Consider the following 15,180-nt stretch of genomic DNA (forward strand, 5'->3'; position numbering starts at 1 on the left):
AAAAATCATTTGTATGGACAGTACTCATGGGACAAATGCTTGTGACTTCTCACTTACAACATTATTGATGTTAGATGAATACAGTGAGAGATTCTCTGTTGCATTCTGTTACTCTAATCGAACAGACTGCAATGTGCTGAAATGGATTTTTTTTTTGTATGTTGTCAAATAATCAATATCTGCAATTGATTTTCCTGTGCAGATACTGATAACTGATAATTAGGCTTCATTCTCTAATGCATGGGTTGAAGTCACGGGTGCCCCTTTGAAGAAACTTCTATGCATGTGGCATATGGATAGGGCTTAGAGAAAGAACATTTCCTCTAAAATTCATGGTACACAGGCATTCAAAGCAATTGTGTAACAAACACCTAAGGACGTTGTTGCAGTGTGAAAACGTAGTTGAATTCCACAGTGAGCTCAACAACTTCCTAGATGCTTGTGAAAATAATGACACACATAGAGAGTTTGGTGTGTACTTCGAAAAGGAATATACTAGTAGGCCTATTGTTACCGATTAGAAATGCACATTAATACCAGTATGCATTTAGAAGTCTTCCACCAAGTCCTGAAACAAGTGGTAATGAAAGGTCTTCGAGTCAGTAGGATGGATAAGAGCATAAATGCTGTGATGTCAGTGGTAAAACACAAAGTGTTTGATAGGTTGCTAAAAGTAAATAAAGGAAAACTTAGCAAAGCTGTGCAACATACAAGGCAGAGACACAAAAACAGTCCACAAATGTGTATTGATGATGTGACAGTGGAAAGTTCCACTTCATGTAAGGTTGAAAGCAGGAGGACAGATGAGTTTTATAGTGTCAGGAAAGAATGTGTAACAGGTCATTCATTCTGCTGTCCATTGATTTGCTCTGAATATAAAATATGTATTCATCAGTATCCATGTACATGCTGTGACTATTCTTTGCAGCTACAATATGCAAACATATTCATTTGGTTTTGAGGAGAGCCTATTGTACTCATCTGTCCTGGAATTCCTGAGTTCTTTAATTATTTTGAAAATTTTCCCTAGGTGCAACTTCATGCCATGTATATTTTATTTCACTTTTTCATGGTAGTTTATAGTTTACTCAACATATCTGTAAATGTATCTTCATTCTCCTTGAGTGAGTCAAGATTATTTTCCAGTTTAGACATGTTTTTTACAGTATTTAAAAATGAATCATTCAGTATATTTGGCACAATGGCTACAGGCTCCTTTGTTACCTTCCTAGCTATTTCATTATTTCAGTACAAGCTGCCATGCATTTATTTTTGGAACTAATGAATTTGTCGTTGGCAGTTATTTTTCATTTTTCAATGTGTCTTCTACATAAATAATTATTTAATTATTTAATTATTTAATACCATTGTAGCTTTCTTTGCCTTCTGAAATACCCTGCTTAGCTTTAATGTAAAACAGTACCAATGAGTTCTTAATGGCTGCAAGATGAGGAGTGTATCATTTTGACGTGTTTTCTCATGTACCATTGTATTAATATTTTAATAAATGAATGTACATAAAAATAATGAGTTGACATTTATTGAAAAAATAATTCCTACATATTACTGTAAAATGCAGTTGGTGTTTCAATGCTGATAATGATCCTGCAATCATTAAGAGGGAAATTCCTCAAGGCAATATTATTGGACCTTAAATAATATGAGTAAACAACTGGAATCTGAGATAAGGCTTTTTGCAGATGATGTCATACTGTATAGAGTAATAAATAAGTTACAAGATTGTAAGCTACTGCAAAAAGACTGAAAATGTTGCAAGATGGACAGCAGGCAATGATATGATGATAAACGGTGTGAAGTCAAATTGTGAGTTTCACTAATAGGAAAAGTCCACTCAGTTTTCATTACTGCATTGATGGGGTGAAAGTTCCTCATGGGGATCATTGTAAGTATGTACGTGTTGATATAAGTAAAGATCTTCATTGGGGTTATCACATAAATGTGATTGTAAGTAAAGGGTACGGATTTCTGCACATGGTTGTGAGGGTATTTAGGGGTTGCAGTAAGGATGTAAAGGAGAGGGCATATAAGTCTGGTATTACCCCAATTAAGAGTAAGTTTCCAGTGTATGGGACCTTCAACATGATTACTCGACTCGAGAAATGGAAGAAATCCAAAGAAAAGCAGCTCGGTTTCTTCTGGGTGATTTCTGACAGAAGAGATGCATTACAAAAATTTTGCAGAATTTGGGATGGGAAGACTTGGGTGTAAGGAGACTAAGTGGTACTTTCTGAGCTGTCAGCGGAGAGATAGTGTGGAATGACATTGGTAATCGAATAAGTTTGAGATCAAAATATGAAGATAAAGTTGAAATTCAAGAGGACAAACTAGGACAAATATTATTTTATAAGAAGAGGAGTTAGTGATTGGAATAATTTACCACGGGAGATGTTTAATAAATTTAAAAATTCTTTGTAATTCTTGAAGAGAAGATGAGTAAACAACAGACAAAGTATCTGCCACCTGGGCAACTGCCCTAAATGCAGATCAGTGGTGACTGATGCGAATGACAGAAAACATGACCGACAAATGGTGAATAAGTTAATCTGAGAAGGACGACTGAATCAGAAAGTGATGTAACAAACAATATAGAGGGAAAAATATTCTAGACATAGTGCTAATAAAACCAGATGAGCACTATAGAAAAACTGATCATGAAGATCATTTCTGTTGTAGTTGAAAATAAATGTGAGAGAATAGAATGCTGCAAGACTATTAGGCAATATCATAAGGTTGACAAGAGAGACAGAGGGGAGTTTAAAAAAAAAATTATGATTAGTTAAAAATGGTGAATGAAAATCTAAACGGACTATGGGATGGGTTTAACTAATTGTTGGGGAGTTTGAAAACAGGTATGGTATTTTTCTAAAGTGGTAAGTAATGGTATAGACACACTGTATTATAACAGAGGTGCAGGTTAGAAAGAAATAGGAATATATGAGGAAGTAAGGAGAGACTGAAAGAACTTACTAGGAAATTTAATTTAGCAAGAAAAGTCAGCTAAGGTTAACATGATGACAAGCATAATTGACAGCCATATGAATTTTAGTGAGTACTGTACCATAATGGATGGGTATGTATAGGTACTTTAAGGCAGACACAAGTTCCAGGATGGACATTCCAGGGAAAATTAATGAACTAGGAGAAAGCATAAGAATTCAGTTAGCAATATGCAAAGATAGTTGGATGTAAGATTAATTTCCAGGTTAAGGAGGTGACTAATACAGGCAAAGTAGTGGAATTTACCTATTATAATAAAGACATTTTCAAAAAAGGTACAAAAGCTAAAAAAAAAAAAAAAAAAAAAAAAAGCAGCTGGCTTTATTAAGAATTCAGGGTAATATGCTGCCATATCGGAAATATTTGTTTACTGTTTGTAAGAAGGAGCTCTGGCCCCACTGTATAAAGAAAAGGGTGATGAACATAAGGCAGATAATTACAGGCCGGCCTGCTTAACATGTGTTGCATATAAGCTCTGGTTTGATAGAAGGCTGTACACGTTTAGGAAAAGTTATTCCAGTGAGGCTCAACTTGTAGGATTCCAACATGATATAGCAGATAATTTAGATTCAGGTAGAATGGACTATATGTATCCATCCGTGGTCATGGTGTTTATTGTTTTAAGAGGAACTGGGCAACCATCCTCTATTAACACGAATCAGAGGGAAGAGATTCGACACTTCGAAAAAAGAAGGTAGCGGCCAAAGGAAGGTGAGGGCCATGAAGACTGGTAAAGTGAAAGTCTCTCTAGACCTCAAAAACCTAATACCACTGGGTCAGAAAAAAACAAGAAATGACCAAGGGAGATTGGATAGGATAAATGAAAGTGAAGAACTTGGTGTGTAAGTAAAGGGAAGCAATGCCAGGACTCAGCCAAAGTCACCATGGTCGTCAACCCGTGCTTGCAAGTTTAGAGTTCCTGGGCTCCTTTTAGTTGCCACTTATGGCAGGCAGGGGATGCCATGGGTGTATTCTATTGCCCCCACCCACAGGAGGTATTGATTCAAGGATTTTGACAGGGTAGATCATTAGAGATTACTGACGAAAATGATGACTAATGGACAAAAGAGTGGTTGAATAGGTGGCTAAATTTCTAGAAAGAACTCACAGAATTAGAGTAGTTGAAGCATTACCTGATCCTGAAATGGTTATCTGGAATCAAAGATAAGGCTTTTTTTGCTAATGACGTTACACTGTATGTATTAAATAAGCTGCAGGTTTGTAAGCGACTACAAAAAGAGATCAACAATGTTGTGAGATGGACAGGAGACAAGGGTATGATGGTAAATGGGATGAAAAGTCTGGTTGTAATTTTCACAAAGAGGAAAAGTCCTCTCAGATTTAATTACTCTGTTGATCAGGTGACAGTACCTCATGGGGATCACGGTCTAGGTCTTAATATAAGGAAAGATCTTCATTCATGAATGAGATAGTACATAAAAGTTACACCTGAGGGTATTTAAGGGTTATAGTAAGGAGGTAAACCAGAGGGCATATACAATAAGTCTCTGGTAAGACCCCCAATCAGAGGATGGTTTCACTGTGCGAGACTCCCACCAGGATTACTTGATACAAAAACTGGAGAAGATCCAAAGGAAAGCAGCATAATTTCTTCTGGTGATTTCCGACAAAGGAGTAGTTTTTGAATATGTTGGAAAGAAAAGACCTGGGAGTAAGGAGACGAGATGCTCGACTAAGCGGCACGCTCTGAGCTGTCAGCAGAGAGATGGCGTGTGACGGGCGTAGCCATATGGGACGGGTTTACTGGTGGTTAGAAACCCCATGGAAATTTTATAAAAGAAAATAAACGGAAACTGATTGTAAACACGTGAAAGTCGACTCAATGGGGTGGCTCTTTTTAACAATCATAGATACATAATTGTAAAACCAACAGATATCTTGAATATGTCTTCTAAGAAGCCTCGAAAGTTGGATTTTAGATTTAAACTGAACATGCCATTCGCTGTAAAACTGCTGAGCTTGATCGTATTGTTTTTTCTGTATTTTAATGTAAGATTCTGTAGTGTACTGCAATCTGAATATCAACGTAATTCATTTGTATTAATGTCTTTATGATGACACTCAAGCATGCACAAGCACCTTAATTATGTTCTATCATAATTTTGCAACTTTAAGCCTCCTCCCATAAGTTGATCTGCTACTGGAGTGTAATGGCATTAGTAGACAAATAAGCTTGGAGAGGAGCTTTTAAAGGTAGGATAGATCATAATATGAGGATAACGTTGGAATTCAAGAGGACAAATTAGGGCAAATAATTTATAAGAAGACGAGTTACGGATTGGATCAATTTATCATGGGAAATGTTTGATAGATTTCCGAGTTCTTTGAAATCATTGAAGAAAATACTAGGTAAAATGATAGGGAATCTTCCAATTGGGCTACAGCTCTAAATGCAGATCATTCACCATGGGCTTAATAGAGCCCTTCATAATTCATCAGTTATATTATCATGTATAAGAAACACCCCTAACCTCGTTTTTTTCTGCTAACATAGCTTGAAATGTCGAATACCTTATGCAAAACTATCGGTTACGTAAATCTAAACTTGGATTTCTGTGTAACAACCGGAAATAATTATTAACGAGGACTATAAAAACACTGCATCGGTTTTCTGAGCAACTCGACCTGAAATCATTCATAGTGAATCGAAAAAAGAATCGTATCCTTTCGTATTCGAGTTTTAATTATTAGTGTGTTAAATTTAATTCTTCTGTTTTAGGTTATCAGACAAACGTATATAGTGGCATAAATAGGCTGGATTCGATCACTGACGATCAGCTGATCATCGTAAACAAACTAATCGCGAAGTCGCCATTACCAAAGCAAGGAATTATGGGAATAAAAAGCGGCCAGGGCCACAGACTCTGAGAATGCGTTGTGATTGGCCAGGTCGTATTATCGCAGTGTTATACCGAGACGCTTGTGTTGGAAATCGTCGTAAGACGCTACGTCCAGTCACTGGTTTGCGGTTTAATTAATGTCGGGGAGAGGTGCCAACAGTAGAAGAAAGTACTACACTACGAAAGAGGAGGGAGAGCTATGTAAAAAAGCGAATTGCAGCGGTTAATGATGAAACATAGGAAAATACCAATGATATATAGGCTAAACGATCAGGGAAGAACACAAAAACACTGGGACACAGGGTTCTAATTCTTCACGTCTGTGTGGTCTGTCACGACGTCTTACTACAAACAAACAAAAACCGGACCACATATAAGGGTGAGTATGTGCAAGTCCGTACCCAGAGGAAAGGAAAAGGTTACAAATGGATGTTACATACAACAAAAAAATTGATGATTAAGTCCACAACGTGAAAAGTCGGTTAGGACACGAAACGTTTAACGGCAGTTGGTAACCCTCATGAAAAAGCTTACCTATGCATTCGCGACGGTGATGTTCATATGTCTGACAGTGAAAAAAGATGGGAGTTACAGTACTGACTACTCGGCCACATGGACAGAAGGTACTGTCAAGAAAAGTAAAGCAAGAGAGATGTGTAAGCTTACAGACACGATTGAGGCGGAGGCGGATGTGTGGAAAGTGCTCCTACAATTCTATTACAATAGCCGTATGTTTTACTTGGAAGGAGGGGAGGGTAAATATAAAAGAATATCTTCCCGTAATGACTGTAACAAATGCTTCAAGCGGACATTGTGTCCCACGTCTGCTATTAAATCGTCAATTCTCTTAGAAAAGGTGCGACATTGGTCGATAAAATTAACATTGGAATTACCGTGTAAAGCCGGGACAGAGGGAGATGCTGAAAGTGGTGCGTGGGAATCCGAAGGTTGCCCGTGGGGACTTGACTTCCGTGATGTAGATGCAGGCTCGTAAGAAGTAGCAGGTATCAAACGCACGACTGGAGTGCCAGAATGTTCTGGAACCGTCTTCGGATTATTTATCAAATTGAGATATGATGCCCTGTCATAACCTTGTTTAACGGGTGGGCGGGAAGGGTTACTAACCACCATAGTAAATTTACGCTTTCGAGAGAGAGTTTCTTCCGATTGAGATGGTCTATTGGGTAAAGGAGGAAAATGTTGGGGCATCAGAAGGGGGTTAGATAGGGACTGTAATGGGGCAAAATAGTTTTTCACTTCTAAATATGATTTGTTTTCAATACTCATAATGCGTTTAATTTCTTTTTGTGGTTTGTGGATTTCACAATGTTCGAGGAGGCAGTCCTCCGAGTGATTGAATCGGTAGTAGCAAGAGAAGCGCTCTACCGGTATTCTCCGGTACTACTGCGGAGAATTGCGGAGGTATACGGAGGGTGGCGGAGGAAACGGAGCGAACGTGCTCTGCTCATTCAGACAAAACACTCCTTGCTATCAGTTGCTGCGTGTGACGGGTGAACTTTCTGGCACCGTTAACTTCACTGTGTAGCTAATGCCACGAAAACCATCAATTGTTTGGACTTTTTTCGATGCAGAAGGCGATCGGAAGAAATCTGCCAAGTGCAAATTATGTGCGCGTAGTTTTTTCAACAGGAGGCGGCACATCTAATTTATTTGATCATTTAAAGAGGAGTCATAAGCAGTGTTTGGAACCAACAACTGAGCAAAGTAGCGAGGTGTACGCCCCAGGCAGTGAAGAGCATAAGAGGTTGAATCGGAGTTTGGCTATGTTTGTTTCTATAGATATGCAACCGCTCGACATTGTCCGGGATGAAGGCTTCAGGAAGTTTGTTAACGATTTAAATCCGAAGTATGAACTACCATGTCGCCGAACTCTGTCTGAGGTAGGTGGAAAATGAACTCATGTTGCACCATTTATTGTACAGTATTACAATTAATTGCCAGCTATTTCTGTGATCGATACCTACGTTATATTTATTTTTTCTTAGGGAATCCTAGGCGAAATATATGACGAAGAACGCAATAAGCAGAACATAGAACTGGCAGCAGCAAAACATGTCGCTTTAACGACGGACTGTTGGACATCTAATAGACAAGTCCCGTACATAACTGTGACTGCCCATTTTATATCAGAGGCGTCAAATGCACTGATGTCCGCATGTCTGGCAACGGAAATTCTGGAAGGAAGTTATACCGCGGAGCATATCGCTAGCCGCTTGTCAGACATCATCACTTCTTGGCAGCTGTCTGGTAAAGTGCCAGCAATTACTACAGATAACGCTGCAAATATGGTTGCTGCGGTACGAAAGTTAAATATCCGCCATGTTCCCTGTGTAGCGCACACGCTTAATTTGGCCATAAGTGATGTGGTAAAGAGCACGTTCCCTTTTCGTACGCTTTTGGATACTTGCTCAAATATTATCACGCATTTCAAGTAAGTATCCCTACAACAGAAGTAAAAGTAAGATTAGGGTTCTAAGTTTTGAAATGTTGAACTCAAGGTATCGCCGAACTATGGCTTATAAAAGTATATTTGCTCCACGCCTTCTCGCAACGCTGCTAGTTTTTGTTTCCTAATTTCTCTTCTAGGCAAAGTACTGTTGCAAGCCATAAATTAAAACATCAACAGTTAGAGTCCGGTAAGCAGCCACGCCGGCTTATTCAGTACTGTTCGACCCGATGGAACAGTCAGCTTGCCATGATGCGCCGTCTGCTTGAGGTAAAGGACCAACTCATAGTGGCTCAGTCGGAACTTGTGAATGCGCCGCAAGCGCTAACAGGTGAAAATTACGAATACAGTGTAATGTATTGAAAATTCTGTCTTTTTGTAACATTTGAATATAATGTATGACCTCAACTTTTTCCAGCTGACGAATGGTTGACCTTAAAGGAGTGTGTAGCAATTCTAGACCCATTCGAAACGATGACTACCATGTTATCCGGAGAACCATATACCACGCGTTCTCACGTGATCCCTTTGGTGCAAGGATTATTTCTCTCTCTTTCTACGGAAGTAGAAAAACCAGCTACCACTGTCAGACAGATGGTCCTCGAAGCAAGTCTGGAAGCCGTAGCAACGCGACTTTTTGCATATGAAACTCGTTCTGTGACAAGGGCGGCAACTTTTCTTGATCCTAGGTACAAAAAGGATGGATTTCGAATACCAGATCATGCAGAAGAAGCACGAAAACAGGTTAGTGTTACTATTTTGAATGGAACAAAAGCACGATGTTTTCACTGTCTATATAGCCTATCCCTTTCACAAAACCAAGCATGTGACAATTTTTCATGTTGAAGTCGAATTAAGGGCTACGATCCAAAGGCGTGATAGGCTACAAGCAGCAGCAGAAAGTTCAGCATCTTTGGAAGAAAAGCCTGTTGCAGGAAGAAACGAAGGCAGACGTAATCTCTTAGCGTTTTTGGATGCAAAGCTGGCCCAGAAGCGACGTGTTGCGACGCCTACGTCGAATACCACGATACTCCTAAGGCAGTACGTGGAATTAGAGCCAGAGCATAGGTTGACTGACCCTGTCAAGTACTGGGCTCAAATGGCGAACCAATCGAATCCGCTTCATAAAATAGCTGGATACTACCTTTGTATTTCAGCTACCTCTGTCCCAGCGGAGAGAATGTTTTCTGCTGCCGGACAAATAATCACGGCAAGAAGAAATGCTTTATCGCCAGAACGAGCAAACACTTTGCTTTTCTTACATGGAAACTCAAAATATTTCTTCAAGTAACGCATATAGCCGTGAACATCGTTTCTTCTTGACTGAAACGTTTGTTTATTTATTTATTTATTTATTTATTTATTTATTTATTTATTTATTTATTTATTTATTTATTTATTTATTTATTTATTTATTTATTTATTTATTTATTTATTTATTTATTTATTTATTTGGTGTATGACTGTGTCTCCGAAGAAATTGGGGGCATTTATTATGAGGCTGCCTTTTTATAATATACTTCTCTTTAATATACCAAAAAATTATGAATTATTGTTACATTAAATGATGTATCGGTATTATATGATATACGGTAGTTTCTTCATTCAAAACAACACTACTACATCTGTTGCTTAAAAACGGTACCGGTACCGTACGTAGCAGTCCAACGGCTTGGCCGCGTTAACACTCTACTTAAAATAGGTTATAGTAACACAAACTTCTCCGCTCCTACCGCTCCTTTCCTTGCATAACGGTTTTGGCAGAGGAAGCGGAGGCAACGGAGGTAATCGGAGGTACCGATTAATGTTGCGCGAACAACTGCTCCGCTCCTACCGCTCCTTTCCCAGCACTAGTATATATACCAAAGAGGATTGAATAGAAGTATATATCGTTGCCTACGTTATATAGAAGTAGAGCTGGGCAAGGATCATATAAGAGTTGGGAACGGAGCAGTTGCTCCTATGATTGCAATCGGTACTGCGAGTGCAGCGTTCCCTCCGGTATTCTCCGGTAGTAAACTGTTGCTTGGAAACCAATCGGTGGTTTCAGTGGGCAAGCGGAGGACGGAGGAACAGTACTGAATGTGTATTATCTGCGCACTTTTTAGCGTTAGATTTGTGTACGGGTTTGAGGAGTAAGGAGAGAGCTCTCTCGGTTCCGGTAGTACTACTGCCAGCTGAATGGAAATGAAATCCAAATCTCTACTGTATTTGTGAAATCTGAATTGAATCGATAATATGATCGATCGATATGAATTTTCTAAACCATTGTTATCTTAAGCCACACACACATGATATAACATTATACACATTTCTCGATGCGAACCTTATTCCTAGAGTGAATTCTATAGTTTGGCTTTGCTGTATAAATAACAACCACGGCCGACATGATGCGTCGCTCTAGCTAGCTCCTTACCGGCCTTGACAATCGGGTCCAAGCTCTGTAATCGGAGTAGTTACACAGCTCGACACGTAGCGCTGGCGGCCGACCTATTTGCGGTAGAAATGCATACTTCTTTATGGAAAATATATTTACTTTGGTTGCCGATTTATCGTAATTTAGAGCTATGGAGAGTGTTACATGGGTTAATACTGTTAAAATGATTAATCTAAAGGTTACTTTCATTGATATTTGCCAAAATGATGTCGTGAAATGAAACTGCGGGGAGATGACTTGGTCCAGCTGACGTTCTGATATTGACTCTGATTGCCGATGTATCTTAATTTAGTGAATAAAATAGTATGTTACATTGACTAATATTGTTAAAATGATTAATCCTAAAGGCTACTTTGATTGATATATGCCAAAACAACCTCGTGAAATGAAACTGCGGAGGATGGAGTAGTCCAACTGACGTTCCTTAATTGTGAGGAACAATAGCAATCGTTTTTATTATCATGGCATTTAGATACATAGCAGAACTTACCACAATGCTTTTGTCTTCTGATGATAATATTGAGATTAAGAGTCATTGTTCAAATAGAGTTTTAAAATTCTTCAAGCGCTGCTCTCAGGAAGGGGGCTGGACAAAACATAAGAGTCTTACTTTTTCCATATTCGTTGTATGCAGAACACAAATATTTTCACTCAAACATGTTAAAAAGTTAATTTCAATATATATATAGTTTCAGATTACATTTCATTCATACTTTTCACTAGAATATTAAATACCGGGCAAGCTGGCCATCCTAAATTCAGACAAAAAAATTTTACTTGAAATGCAGTAGGGTGGAACAAGTTGGCCGCGCGGCGTGCAGCTGTGAGCTTGCATCCGGGGGATAGTGGGATCGAACCCCACTGTCGGCAGTTCTGGAGATGGTTTACCGTGGTTTCCCATTTTCACATCAGACTGTACCTTAATTAAGGCCACAGGCGATTCCTTCCCACTGCTAGACTTTTCCTATTCCACCGGCGTCATAAGACCTATCTGTGTCGGTACGACGTAAAACAAATAGCGAAAGAAGAATTTTAAATAAAAATTCAGTGATAGAAAAGTATTTTGAGTAAATAAATTGTAAAGTGTTCTCTGCTCGATGTTGATGAAGCTTGTTGTCTAAAGGGGCCTAACATCTAGGTCATCGGCCCCATTGCTCAGGTAACAACACTTCATACGTTGGCCTTACCGTCATAGCAGTAGTGATTCCTACTTGTCAATGTTTAAATGTTAAAGTTCAGATTATCTTGAACAAAAATATGTTGTGTTGCTGCCATATGGCAAATACGACACCGCCTAAAGGATTATTCTATGAAAGAAAATTCATGGGTAAAAATACCTGATTAGCGTGATTAGCGGTTACTCACGGAGGCCCGGGTTCGATTTCTGGCCCTGCCACGAAATTTCAAAAGTGGTACGAAGGCTGGAACGGGGTCCACTCAGCCTTGGGAGGTCAACTGTGTAGAGGATGGTATCGATTCCCACCTCAGATATCCTCGAAGTGGTTTTCCATAGTTTCCCACTTCTCCTCCAAGCAAATGCCACGATAGTAACTAACTTAAGGCCATGGCTGCTTCCTTCCCCCTTCCTTGGCTATGCCTACCAATCTTCCCATCCCCAACACAAGGCCCCTGTTCAGCATAGAAGCTGCGGCCGCCTGGGCGAGGTACTGGTCATCCTTCCCAGTTGTATCCACGACCTGCAGTCTCACGCTCCAGGATACTACCCTTGAGGTGGTAGAGGTGGGATCCCTCACTGAGTCCGAGAGAAAAGTCAACGCTGGAGGGGTAAACAGAGTAAGAAAAAAGAAAGAAAGAACGAAGGTAAATACCCGACATAGATACAGAAAACTAAGACGAGAGTGTTACCTGCTTTTAGCCACTCAGTAGTTTTGTCCTGGTCTACAGAGAATTCGTGAAATGATGGTGTCCCTTCGCTTTTTTTCCTGTTCGGAATACAAAAAAGGCACACAGCAATATATATTCGAATATTTCCTAACACAGTTAAAGAAAAGCAAATCAACACACCATTAAAAACGAATTAGCACATAAATTAAAATCCTTGTTCAGGACGAAGTTACAGCGAGAAATCACTTTGTTCTTCTTTCCATAAAATTTCTGCTCGAAGTACGAAAAGGTGCACAATAATGTCTCAAATTCCAAGATTTGTAAACACAATTTAAAAAATATAATCACCGCACTACACAATAAAAAATAAACTCACTAGCGCATAACTATCAGATCTCATTATCAAGTCAATAAGCACCTCATTGCGAAAACATTGCCAACATTTACGACAGCAAAACCAAAAAATAAATCTGGAAATGCGGCAATTTGCGGTATACAGCTTTCTGTCAGTGGGTAGTAGGCCAGCGCTCCAGCGGCATTATGGTGAAACTTTCCAATTACTGTTTTATGCTGGGCTTCACAATTGATTGTCAAGGCCGGTATAAGGAGCGCAGCGAGGTATCCAGTCGGCCGTGATAACAACAGTACTAGTACGTACAGTGTACTCCAGATGTCGCACAGCGGTCCATAAGCGATTCATAGTTTGTGTTTCAAAGGTTGCCAGTACAAATATCGAAGATTGCCGATTTCAACCGATTCAGCACTAGGGTGTAAATCTATCGTTAAAAAGTGTGCAGATAATACTGCATTGCATTTCCAGTAGTGGAGCACAACGGATGTGGTAGCGACATAGTAAAAACTGCTTTGTTAGTGTGAAGAAGGCGAATATATGGAATATATATATTCTCATTTATCGTTAGTGTTTAATAATAATATATATATATCCGATAAAAGTCCATGTCTCGATAGCTGCAGTCGCTTAAGTGCGGCCAGTATCCAGCATTCGAGAGACAGTAGGTTCGAACCCCACTGTCGGCAGCCCTTAAAATGGTTTTCCGTGGTTTCCCATTTTCACACCAGGAAAATGCTGTTGCTGTACCTTAATTAAGGCCACGGCTGCTTCCTTCCCATTCCTAGCCCTTCCCTATCCCATCGTCGCCATAAGACCTATCTGTGTCGGTGTGACGTAAAACCACCAGCAAAAAAAAAGTCCATGTAAATAGAATACACCTTTTTTCATTATTTTTACTTTGAACTCTGAACAGTGTTGTTCGCCCCGCAGTGTACGGAGCAACGCGTCCGCCTGTCAGACGGCGGCATCGGGTTCGATTGACAGCCGGGTCAGGTTTTCTCAATTGTAATGATCAGTACCCCTGGCCTTGGGACTGGGTGTTTTTGACGTCCTTAATCTTCCTTTCCTCACACACAACATTCCACACTACCGCCATTCCAATTACACGCAGGTTCATACAATATGGTGCCAGTAGGAGCAGTAGGGGCAAAAGATCCACATGGATCGACGCCCCGAAAAATAGCATTTTAAAGAAAAATGACCAGTGTTGAAAAACAAAGCGAGAAGCGGGACTCGAACCAGCGATTATGGAGCTTGAACGCTAACCACTCGACCACCGCCGTTGCGTGTTCGTGACCCCAACGCACCGGTATATATATTCGACGCGAAAATTTTATCTTGCGGTTTTCTCGAGAACGCCTTAGTAGTACGCCTTACTACTTGCAAATTATGTTGTCCTAATGGACTACTAAATCTGTACAAAGTTTGAAAGTAGTCCGTGATCCGAACATCGTGGCCTCCCCTTGTAAGTGTATTGTACCTGTATTCAGTCTATGCTTATTAAACTTGCGTTTATATTTCCTCTGCTTGTTGTGTTTTGTAGATAATGCAAAGTATATTAGAAAATAATTGTGGTATTAGTTTGATATTTAATCCCATTTTTAGATGGTATTCATGTTTTTAAATATTTAAAGGAATTTAATAAATTCTTTACAGCAATTTGTACCACAAATGCCACGAAGACCGTCTGATGCATAGCATTTCTTTGAAATTACTAATGATAAACATCGGCAAAATGTAAATTTTCCCGCCGCATTTACGCGTCGGGTGATAGTGCATCAAATTTATGGGACCATATCAAGAGGCATTACAAGGATGAGATGAGCAGGTCGGCTTCAGCAGCAGAAAACAACATTGCTGTATTAAGCGAGACAGTTATATTGTGAGAAAAGGGCATTGAATAGATGGGTGAAATACCTTTACGTTGTCATACCAATAACGTGTTTAAACGTGCAGCTACTCCGTAGTTTACTCGGTACAACCGGGTGATGACGTCACAACAACTGCTCCGCTCCGTCCCAACCTTAGATCATATATCCAATGCTCTAAGGTCCCAACCACCAGCCAGCGCTCTACCGTCTGAACTACTCAGCCAGGTACAGCATATAAACAATTCCAATCAGTTTTCTCTACAGTAATGAATGAGCTACGAGTATAATTTATGTAAGAGCATCGTATATAGCACCTGTTCACATGCAAT

This window comes from Anabrus simplex, chromosome 1 (assembly GCF_040414725.1).
Source record: "Anabrus simplex isolate iqAnaSimp1 chromosome 1, ASM4041472v1, whole genome shotgun sequence".
Taxonomy (NCBI): domain Eukaryota; kingdom Metazoa; phylum Arthropoda; class Insecta; order Orthoptera; family Tettigoniidae; genus Anabrus; species Anabrus simplex.